Source organism: Ambystoma mexicanum, chromosome 3q (genome assembly GCF_040938575.1).
Source record: "Ambystoma mexicanum isolate Mex_15411 chromosome 3q, UKY_AmexF1_1, whole genome shotgun sequence".
In the NCBI taxonomy this organism is placed as follows: Eukaryota; Metazoa; Chordata; class Amphibia; order Caudata; family Ambystomatidae; genus Ambystoma; species Ambystoma mexicanum.
In genome coordinates this window covers 123,196,627-123,208,156 of record NC_090926.1, presented here as the reverse complement: position 1 = coordinate 123,208,156, position 11,530 = coordinate 123,196,627, and the positions used below count along the sequence as shown (strand labels likewise).

At 45.9% G+C, this 11,530-nt stretch overlaps 1 long non-coding RNA gene across 1 annotated transcript; it reads right to left on the bottom strand.

The window, feature by feature from the left end:
• Positions 1–546: 546 nt before the first annotated feature.
• Positions 547–1,412, bottom strand: LOC138581807 (uncharacterized). The gene is made up of 3 exons (XR_011304796.1): positions 922–1,412; positions 782–839; positions 547–705 (listed from the first exon to the last, which is right to left on the bottom strand). It is a non-coding gene; the product is annotated as an uncharacterized lncRNA (long non-coding RNA).
• Positions 1,413–11,530: the final 10,118 nt, after the last annotated feature.

The window sequence follows — 11,530 nt, the reverse complement described above, 5'->3', positions numbered from 1 at the left end:
TCTTCTTTTAAAGTTCCAAAAATTCTTGGTCCGAGGGGACACGCGATCAGGGAGGCACGATTAGGAGTTATCCTGGGTAGACAACTTCACTTCTTCCTGAGCTGAAGAGGATTGCTAGGGAAGGAAGGGCGAGTGACCCCCCCAAGGTTTAAAAAATATATATAATATATAATATAACCACAAAGCCTCACTATGAGTTCAAAAAACCAACGTTACATCAGTTTTATGTATCCTAATCTCTTATAATATATCTATCTATATATATATATATATATATATATATATATATATATATATATATATATATATATATATATATATATATATATATATATATATATATATAGATAGATATATTATAAGAGATTAGGATACATAAAACTGATGTAACGTTGGTTTTTTGAACTCATAGTGAGGCTTTGTGGTTTTAAGATTCTTCCAAGCCCAAAAGAATGTCAAGCAAACATATGTTTAGATGAATTTCAGAAGATTTTATTTGTGATGGAACCCCCCTCGCCCCCCCCTTACCCATACAGGTTAGTAGTTGAGGGGTGTTAGATGCAGTGTCTAAAGACAGAACAGAATGGCATTTTGACACGTCGTGAAGTTATTGGTTCTTTCTGACAATATACCCCTCAAGAATACAAAAGGACATATAGAGGTGAGTATTCCCCGAAAATGAGTCATGCCCTGGTACACTGCTGGCTGCAAAGGAAAAACAAGAGATTAGCCAAGAACACACACCAGAGTATTCTAGAATAAGTACAGTAGCAATACTCACTAAAGAAGGGTTTGGGTGTCTGCTAAGAATATTGCCAAGGTATATGGAAAGTGTAGCCCTGGAAACATAACCAGAATTAGAACCCAGCAAATCACAATAAGGCAGTTAGAAAATACACTAGAGTAGAGTACCAATCTTACTAATGTTTTCCATTTGAATAGCTGTAATTCCTGGAGAGTATTCAAGTGTCCTTATTCTGTAAGGTAGAGGAGAATCCAAGTAACAAAAGTCCTGTAACAAACTATCCCCGACGGCACGAGGACGCCTGCGCAGAGTCTGGAAATCCACTTAACACCGATGAAACAAGGACGCCTGTAACCAAGTCCTTAATCCAAGCAGGGGTACAAAGAAAGTCCAAAAGTTCCGTGATACGTGGTAACAATTCAAGGGCAAGACGAAAGCAATCCGATGGGAATTCCGAGGTCAACAAATCCGAGAGCAAAAAAGGACAAGAGCAGGAAGCGGAGATGTCCGTTGGTCGCTCCGGGTCGGAAACCGTAGCTGTAGATCAGTGGAGATATGCCGAGGATACAGAAAAGAGCAGTCCTGAGACAAAACAGGGTCGAGGTAACAAGAGCAAGGTAAACAAACAATGAAGACGCCACTGCTAACGAAATTCAGAAGCAGCATTCTGAATTCTGCGCGGAGTATTAAAGGCATCAGCTGACTTGACGCAACGCATCTCGCTGTTCATGAAGCAATGGCAATCTTTGATTAGGTTGCCAACGTTTCCAAGGCAACCCCAAGCGTTCCCGGAACCAGATGCGACGCATCGAGGTTTTACCCCTGCGAGATGATTTCCAACGTTGTCTGATTGAAGTTTTACGTGATTGGAACAGGGGTTTGGAGGAGGTAAGCGAAGGCCTGAATTGAAAGGTTGCTCTGCTTGCACGAGAGCGTGAGCGTGGCGTTTTCCTGACAAGGGGAACCATACAATTTTATTTATTTAGTTTGTCATGTATTTAGCGCACAAAGCCCACAGGCATGTAGGCGCTTATCAATTGGGAGGAGAACAGCAACTAAGGCTCTATTAAGTTTATCATGCGTGTTGCAGCTATGGTAGAGTAAGACCTTTTTAAAACAAAAAAAAACATAATACATGAATAGTGTCCGTTGGGTGAGACCTTTTGTTCAACATCATTGGGTATGTGTCATTTTCAGGATGCGAAATGTAGTGGGATATTCTCTGGGGATGTCACTTTGGATGACCTTTGACTTTTGGATTTAATTAGTCCCAAGTCCTTGCTATTATAGAGTGCGCTCCTGATGAATCCTCTGTGCCATGTCGAGCTATGATATTTCTGAATACATGTTGAGCGCTGTCTCAATAGTGCTATGCACTTATTTAAAGTGTAGTGCAGCTAGCAGTTGTTTAAATAGTTTTTCCACCACTGGTTTGATTTGGGTTTTTTAAGTTTAGGTGATGGCATTTTTTCATTTTACCTTGGAGAATGACACTTTGGGGTGGCACATCATGTACACGGACATTTTAATTGTATTCTTAACACATGTGCCGATTGTTGTTTACAAATATAATAATTAAAACATATTTAAAAAAAATAATAATTTCACCTTCAGTTTTGAAGCTTCTTTACAATGATGATAGACAGATGTTTTAAGTGGTTGAGAGAGGTTCTTAGAGGATGGGTCTGCAACCTTTGGCTCTTCAGATGTTTTGGATTACAACTCCCATCAGCCCTAGCCAGATACTGAGGGATCAAAGGGGTTGTATTCCTAATTGCCTGGTGAGCAACAGGTTGCAGACCCCTGGGCTAAAGGCAATGACCTGTGATCCCAGAATGTCACCTAGGGAGTCCAGGGAAGTGCTGGGAAAGGTTGGTGGTGTCACCACAGGATTCCTTTGAAGCATCAGACACGAGCGGAGAGGATGCTGGTCGCCAAAGCATCTGCATTGAGGATTGGTAGGGCCAGTACTGCTCTGGTACTGGTCTGTGGTGGACATTGTGGATTTCAGGACAATAGCAATGCTTCCCCCATTATGTCAAATCGTTGGGCTTAATTGGGCATCCCTCTGTATCTGGAGTATGATGTGGGGCTAGAGGAGGGCAATTCCTGCAATAGCCAGATCCACCCCATGAAGAAGCAGCTTAGCCTACATTCAAGGATAACACATTGAATGGGATGATGGTGTAATGTGGCGGCACAGTGACCGTCAAAGCGCATGCATAGACATGCATATAAATGTTTTGGTGAGGTTTTGGTTGGGGAAGCAAGGGGTCTAAAGCTCTGGGTGGTGATATTTTAAAAAGGAAATTACAATTCTACAGAGGGAGTCTGCTTTATTGAAGTTGTGGAGGCAGCTGATGAGAGATTGACAGCGCCTGATGAACTTTGTTCGGCCAGCAGAACAATTGAAAAGAATGCCTACAGGGTGCAAGTGGGAGTTGCAAAAGTAGCTCAGATAAAGCTATTGTGCCCAATTGGAGTACATGGCAGCTTCGAGGGATTCACATTTTCTTTCCCGAAATCTTCCATCGAAAATGTTCTTTTTCTTTTTGGGGGGTTCCCCCAACCACCGCTTATTAATCTAACACTATTCCCGACCCCCAACCCCTTATATACCCTTCCCGACAGCCCCCTATGTTTTAGATGGGTTTTTTTCAAGAAAATAAAATCAGCAAAAAATCTATCGAAAAATGTCGATGAAGGGACGTCGTACCACTTACAGTATATACAAGTTCCAGTTTCTCTTAAGATATATGAACAGGAGCACCCACCGTCCTTGCTCCTGCACTCCAGCTCAGGCCCCGATGCACAGATTCAACGCATTCACTGACCAAGCAAGCACTCATCAACATTCTCCTGAGCTGGCGTGCATGGTGTACAGAAGGACAAGACACAACAATTCACCCATTCACAGCACTAATCCCAGAATACATTTCCATGGGGAGGACCAAAAGGGTATCCATCGTGGCGTTCAGGGATCCAGGCTCGGGCCAGTCCTTTGACATCTCGGGGGTCAGGATGGTGTAGTGTGCGGGGGCTTGCCCTGGCTGGAGTGGAGCGCTCCATCTGATGAACATGGGGGGGGAGGGGTGGATGTGAATGGAGGGCAGGTACCTCGGATAGGGTGCAAGGGTATTTTGGATTAGTTCAGACTGCTTTCCTGGAGGGGTCTGGTAATCCCTGCAGGCAGCAGGTACTCCAACTGAAGCTTTTGCTAAAAGATACTGCAGCTTATTAACATTCCATTTGGACATGTTTGAGCATGGTAACAGGAGTGTGACACCTCACACAGGTACAACTGCTACTCCAGCCCACATGATTCCAGGCCAACCCCAAACCTATATCACAATACTCTTTTGCTAAAGGGCACCCCCTAGATTTAAGGCCTTTCACCACAACATAACAGATTCCTCGGTCCCTGAATGGAAGAGCTCTGACTAAATCCTCTCCACCACCCTTGGGATCCGAGATCATGTTGCTGTCTTCTTATAATAGTAGGGTGTATCCACAGCTCTGGGCGAGACAGGTGCAAAAGACTGGCTTGTTACGGTGACTCGTAGAAGCCTCAGCCAAGAAGGGACATATCCTCCCACATAGGACTTTTAGTTGGTTTAAAGAGCTTCCACACAGCCAGGTCCAGGGCACTGGTCACAGAGGAATTATAGACTGGACCCACGCCCATTTCACACTGCCCATATGCCTGCCTATAGAGCCTGGTCTTTATTGACTACACGGGGGACAGTGGGGCATTCCCCACATTCCTGGGCATTTCGAGAGCCCAGCCCATTCTCCCACCTAGAGAGCCAGCCTATGCTATGTCTTAAGCGTGCCGTCGCTGTTTAGACAGTGGAACCCAAGCACAGTAGCCTGGACCAGGATCCTCACCCTTCAGGTGAGGTACAGTGCATGCCATTCACAACACTCGCACACCATCCATGTGACAGACGGCCACAGGAATTGGATCCAAGTTGGCATGTGGTGCCTTACAAACACTGAAATACATTCATTGATATGCATTCTGCCATGAAAGGCAGGTATAAAAACAACTCCTTATATGATCATGGGTTCGTGGGCAGAAGACCACCGCGATAATTAGGCTCCAGATCCCCCCCACGTCTGAAATTCCGCGTCATGCCCGAGGGAACCTGAGTCAGAGTCAGCGTCCACGCAACTCCTTTCCTTGTGTTATCGGCAGTGTCCTTCTTAGGCGTGAATTGTTAGCCAATTGGCCCCGCAGTGGGGCATTTCGAACTGAAAGACCTCTGTTTAGTTCCAATTAACTCACAAATCTGCATCTCTTTCCAAGACAATTGAAGCGTGTAAAACAATGAAGCTCCCTTTTAAAGATTTGTTTATACCCATGATATCCACTAGCTTGACATGCAAAAAAGAGCTAGGTTGTATGTAGATATTGAATGTTCTCAACATCATGAATTACATAAGCAAACTTTAGTTTTTGCCAAACAATCTTTATACAAGGTAACCTTTTTACACAATGGGGGTCATTATAAGCTTACCGGTACCATTGTTTCCAGACCGGCAAACTATGAGTCTGTGAGCGGGTGCCTTTCAGCCCGCAAGGTCTGACCTGGCGGGCGGAACGGCACTGGTGCTCAGAACTCGATGGATGCACCGGCACCATTCATGAATGGTGCCGGTGCATCCGTCCTCCCCATTCCCATTGAGTCCAATGGGACTCAAGTGGGAATGGGGTGTAATATTTTCTGGCGCCCGGGAATGGGCAATCACTGGGTCAGCCGGGGCTGTAATGCAATGTAATGTAATGAAAATTCATGACTCCGGCGGCAACCGGGCTACCGCTAGAGTCATAATGAGGCCCAATGTCTTTTAGAGTGGAGATGATGTTTAATAAGAAGTACCATAAACAGCATGTGTAAAATGTATACTGAAAGATTTTTTGCATGCTTTTTATACCAAGCCATATTTTCATTAATTTGTATTGTGGGAAGGGAGCATGGAATGCAATTGCCTTTTGCACCACCCGACCCTCTCTGTCATGCAAAGGTACAAGCACTTACACCAGCCTGACATTCAGACTAGCACAAATCTTTGCATTCTTATGGAATCTGACTGCTTTTTACACTGCTAAAAACAGGCAGGTTCCAAAGGAATGCATTGCAAACACTGCCTACCATTGGCATGCACTCAATTTGCACTACAAAGTGAAGCAAACTAAGGTTCACAAGCGATTTTGCTTGCATTTACGCATTTGTTTTTCCACTGCATAGGGCAAAGGACTAAAATTGCATGCCGGAGACCTATTTGCACGTAAGGACAAACGTAACAGGCCCCCTCCCTGCTATTTATATTTTAAGGAAAAGGACGTCCTGTGTTTATTAAAGTGCTGAAATCATAGTGCTGTACAAAAGGACATTGTTCAGGCTATCATTGATTTGCATTCTAGGACTTGTAGTGTTCCATTCAGGATGTGGAAAATAAAGGTACAATGATAATGTACCTAGGATGGGTAAAAAAAGAATGGTGTCACTGCTTAAACAAAGTATGCAATCTCACTGTGACTTCACCACAGAAAGTGGAGCGCTTGCAAGTGATCAACTTCACACTATTAAAAAACAATTGCCTTAGAGTGAGGCAGATTTCATGATTTTAGGGACAAAATGGTGTCTCCTTGTGCTCCTGCATTAGTGGCCCTTTGAGAGAGCCACCTAGAATTGCATTATTACTGCAGTGACCGTCCCTCAGTTCCCAGAACCCTTAATTTGACACACAGAAATATAGTCTCACCAACCAGTCACTGCACCAGAGATTTTTGCATAGCAGACTGACATTAATGTGCCGCCCTATGGCTGCCAGTCTCCAAAGTTCCCTTGACAGTTCAGAGTACTACCCCAACTCAAAATGTCTGATTTGCTATAGCTGGGTATGCTATGTTATTGAGCATTGCATAACACACCTTCTCCCTTTTTCATGGTTTCTTGGAGCTTTAGAATCTCTAAAAGGTGGGAAAGGGGACTAACACAGGACAAACTAAGGATGCTTACTTGCAATGCTTTTGTGTGCAGATCTGATAAGACAATAATGTCGTATAGTGTGTACGCTTTAGCTATTTTGTGACTTGTTAATTTGGACTCCAGTTTGCTAACATACATCTTTTCTGAGGTTGACCGCGGTGTCTGTCAGAGTGGTGTTTAAGGAGTGCAGGGAGTTTTGTTGGTGTATCTGTGGTGGGTTAGAGTGGTGTTTGGGAAACTTAGTGCAGACATGTCTTGGTGGGTGTACATCCCACTGTGTGACCTATGCTGTTTTGCTGTTGAAATTGTGTGTTGTTGAGATATGCTGTTAGGCTATGGAATGCTATGTGATGTGACACTGTATCATGGCACAAATTTAGGGAACACAGTATCTAGTCAGTTTCCTGGACCTCTTTTCTGACTGCACACTTACAATTCAAAAACACTGCAACCACTAGTCTTACATGGGGTTATGGTACAATGCAGCCGGATATGCATCATGAACTACCAACTGACAAACCCAAACACAGCCATGCTGGCAGTTATCATTAAAATTTGCATTTTGTATTTAAAGCATATCATGTTTTGGGGCAATCTCTCTGGCCCAATTGTAATTGTAATTGTTTACTTGTACAGCGCTTATACACAAGTGAAGTGAATCAAAGCGCTTCAAGGCAGGAAGGAAGCAAGGGAATACAGTAGTGATTCTTAGGCCTTGAATTTCCCGAATGATCTAACAGAAAAAATAACTAGCGTACTAGGCCTGACGACATTTCTCCTGGTGCAAATGCATTAGGTGTTTCAGGCACAACCAAGCTAGGGAGGGGAGATAGAGGGGGGACAGGCAAAACAAACTTACTAGGCCTAGTACATACAGGTCATGCAAGCGTGCAGATGGGAGTGCGAGGGAGTGGGAGGTGGGAACAGGTGTGCACAGACATGCAGGGCCCTGGTTTAAGTGCAGAGAGGTTACCCCTCTGGTTACCCCTCAGGGGTAAGTGCAGAGTGGTACCGCACCCATGGAACATATACTGAAAGTGCAGTTGTGCTGAGCATACTGCAGAGGCCGGGAGGAAAATGCAAAGACTGGCGGGAGTGCCTGGGACCTGTGGATCTCTGGAGGTGCACCAGGCGACCAGTGAGCAAACTAAACCGAGTTAGGTAGAGAAGGAGGAGGGAAGCGGGAGAGAACGGAAAGGAGGTTAGCATGCGAGAGGGAGAGAGAAAGAGGAAGAGAAGAGGAAGGTCTTGAGGAGTTTCTGAAACTTATGAACTCCAGCTCAAGACGGAGCGAGGCAAGGAGGCTGTCCCAGAAGGAGGCACCTGCAGAGGATAAAAATCTACTCCCAAATCCCTTTTTGGAAAAGCAGCTCACCAGCAAAAAGTTGGAGGAGGACGAGCGGAGGGCTCTAGTGGGAGAGTATTGAGCAAGAGAGCTTTGTAGATAGTGCAGGTCCAGCTCCAGAAATCCTTGTGTACTATGCATAGGGGTTTGAACTTGATCCTTGCAGCCACAGGGATCCAGTGGAGGGATTTCAGAGCCAAAGAGATGAAGTCCCTGGGCTGGAGGCCAAGGATAAGTCTTGCAGTTCTGTTCTGGATGAGTTGTAGCAGATGGAGAGTAGAAGTAGGAAGATTGAGAAAGAGGCTGTTGCAGTAGTCCAGCCTAGAGAGAACCAGGGCTCTGGAGACGATGAGCCTTTGGGGGAAAGTGAGAAAAGTTAAGATACCTCAAAGGAGGTGCAGCTGTTAGTGGGACTTTTTGGAGATGTCTGACATGTGAGAAGAGAAGGAGAGAGTGAAGTCGAAGATGACCCCCATGTTTTTTGCCTCACTGGAAGGTGGGGCAGAGGGCCAAGGATAGCCGGCCAGAGTAAAAGTGGGAAAGCAGGAGCAGGGGTCCCAATAAGGACGATCTCTGTCTTACTGGCATTGAGGCAGAGATCGTTAGCAGCACACAAAGACTGAATTGCAGACAGACAGTCATGAATGAGCGAGGAGGAGGAAGAGGCTGAGCTGCTCATTGTCCACATAACACTGAAAGTTAGAGGTGAAGGAAGAGATCCTGTGGGCCAGCAGGGCCATGAATACATTTTACTTTTTACTTTTACTTTAATTAATTTGTATTGTGCAGCCATGGACCCTGAGGCGTAAGGACGCTAACAAGACATACAGTACATGAAACAAGAAGGGACAGGGTCCCTGCAGGTTAGAGAGATCCAAGGAGTGCTGTGTAGATGAGCGGTCAGTAGAACAACCCCGTTTTAAGAGCTTTCTTAAAGACCGTCAGGGAGGAATGTTGAAAGTGTCTGCGATAGTGAGTTCCATAGCTTGGGTGCGGCAATGAAGAAGGCCCCATTCTCAACCTTCTTTAGTTTACATCGCGGAATCGCCAGGATGCTCTGGTTGGTAGATCTTAATGACCTGCTGCTGACCTTCTCTATGATAGGGTCTTGAGGATAGGTGAGCATTATTCAAAGTCTCCATTTGAAAATGATTGTTAATCATCCAAACTTGGCTCGGGCCTCTACTGGGAACCAGTGTAAGGCACGCTTGGCCTCGGAGACATGGTCACGGCGAGCTAAACCAGCGACCACTGTTACTGCTCCGTTCTGGACCACTTGGAGTCTGTTGGAATCGACTTTGCAGAGACCGACCAGGAGGCTATTGCAATAGTCAATCTTTGCTCCAATAATGGCTCTGGCTATAGATTCAGCATTGACTTGCAAGGTAAAAGGTTTCAAGTGGGCAAGCAATTTCACGTAATAGATGGACGCTGATACGGTATTGCTCACATGGGCCCTCATATTGAGCATCTGGTCTATAACCACACCCAACATTTTGCATTTGGAGTGCTCTCCAGATAGTGGGATGGCACACTGGGTGTCATCGGCATAATTCGAAAAAGTTATTGAGAAACCAGGGGAATAGGTTAGATCCCTGGGAGACACCACATGTAGAGAGAGTGTTAGAGGAGAGAAAGGACTCAAGTTCCTCCTGGGACGGACTGTCCAAGAGAAAGGAGGCAAGCCAAACTAGGGCCTGATCTGTGATGCCCAGGGTATCACAGAGGCGGGTGATCAGGATGTTGTGGTTTACCATATCGAAAGCACAAGAGAGGTTGAAAAGAATGAGGACAGAAGGAGAGTTAGAGTCAAGATTTGAGAGCAGGTCTTCACAGGTGTTCAGAAGAGCAGTTTCCGTGCCTCTGGATGCTCTAAAGCCACACTGATGGTCATGGAGACAACCAACAGATTCAGTGTGGAGGGTAAGCTGAGAGATAGTCAACTTCTGCAGGAGTTTGCCCAGGAAAGGAGTGACACAGATCGGGCGATAGTTTGCCAGAATAGAAAGGTCAGCAGAGGGTTTTTTGAGCAGACGGTACGGTGCACAGGAGAGTGCTTGAGAGAAGTGGGGAAAACTCTAGTGGCGAAAGAGAGGTTGCAGAGGTCGGCCAAGGCTGGAGCAAGAGAATCAATGTTGTCCTTGATGGTTTCAGGAGGACATGGGTCAGCCTGTTTGGAAGGGGCTTATAGGTGGCTAATTTGACACTAACTCTCAAAAACATTTGTTTGGGATGAGGGGAATGGAGCACCATAGAAGTAAATATGTCCTGGCCACACAAAGTCTCTGAGTTCAGCTCTATCGCCACCATTTGATGCATTAGCCCCCCTCTTCCCAAAGTTATGGTCTAGTTGTGCCCTTGCATTCTGGAGCAAGGCCAGCCACCTTGGCATCTTCCCATGCATTCTTGGTGAATAACACTTTTCGCTGTTTGGGCTACCTACATTGTAGGGGGTGCCTGGGAGTCATAGACGCTGGGGACAGATGCAGCTCTACCTCCCAAAAGAAGTAGAGCTGCCCCCAAACAGGTCGTCAACAAAGAGTGAGTCACGCAAGAGTATATGCCTCGAGAGAAAAGTGGAATATTTTAGGTAATGGACGCTTGTTAACCCTAAGGCTTCGGGAGCACTTGTCAGAGTCTACACCCTGTTAGGTCACTGGGAATCCTAGCCCTCGGGGAGATGTCTTGCCCCAAATAAATCAGGAGGGAAACCTCAAAGACATGGCAGGGGTGCTGAAAGCTACTCCAAGCTCAGGACTTTCCATCGCACAGTAATTAATATTCCAGTATTACAGTGCTTAATTTGCAAAAAAATGTCAGGGCACAGATATTTTTCTAGTACTCCTGTAACACTGCGGCTGTGCAGTTCAACCACGACTGCTGCCACCACCCATATCTGCTCCCCACAGTGTCGACATAGTCGGGGTTACACTACAGCTCGCACCTGCTCATTGTGTTTGATGGATGCACTGGCTATCACCACTTCATTATTAAAGTGAGTCTGAGACAATAAGTGCCGGGGATCAAAAATAAGTGCCAGGGCTGTGCCCTGGCAAACACCCCCACAAATTAGGCACTGCCAGTATCCCTTTAATAATCCACAGGACTGATGTGCATTTGGCACATTACAGTGCACGGACCCTATGGAAATGGAGTGGATTTATGCCATAAAACGACCAGCCTAGCATGGGACTTCCTCTCTTCTGAGAAGTAATAACAAGGCCCAGGGGCAACCAGCACGGGGCCACCGTGTTCCAATCTCTTGGTAATTGAAAGGTTCCTCCACGGCAGTCCAGGGTACAGCCTGCACTGCTGAAATGGCTCCATCCTTCAGCCCCCGGCCGGTGAGTTACAGCGCCCCGCTCCTGACAGCACAAGGGCACACGGCTGGAGGCTCACTCTGCTGATTGCCCACAGAAGATGAAAACCTCATCAGGGAGAGAG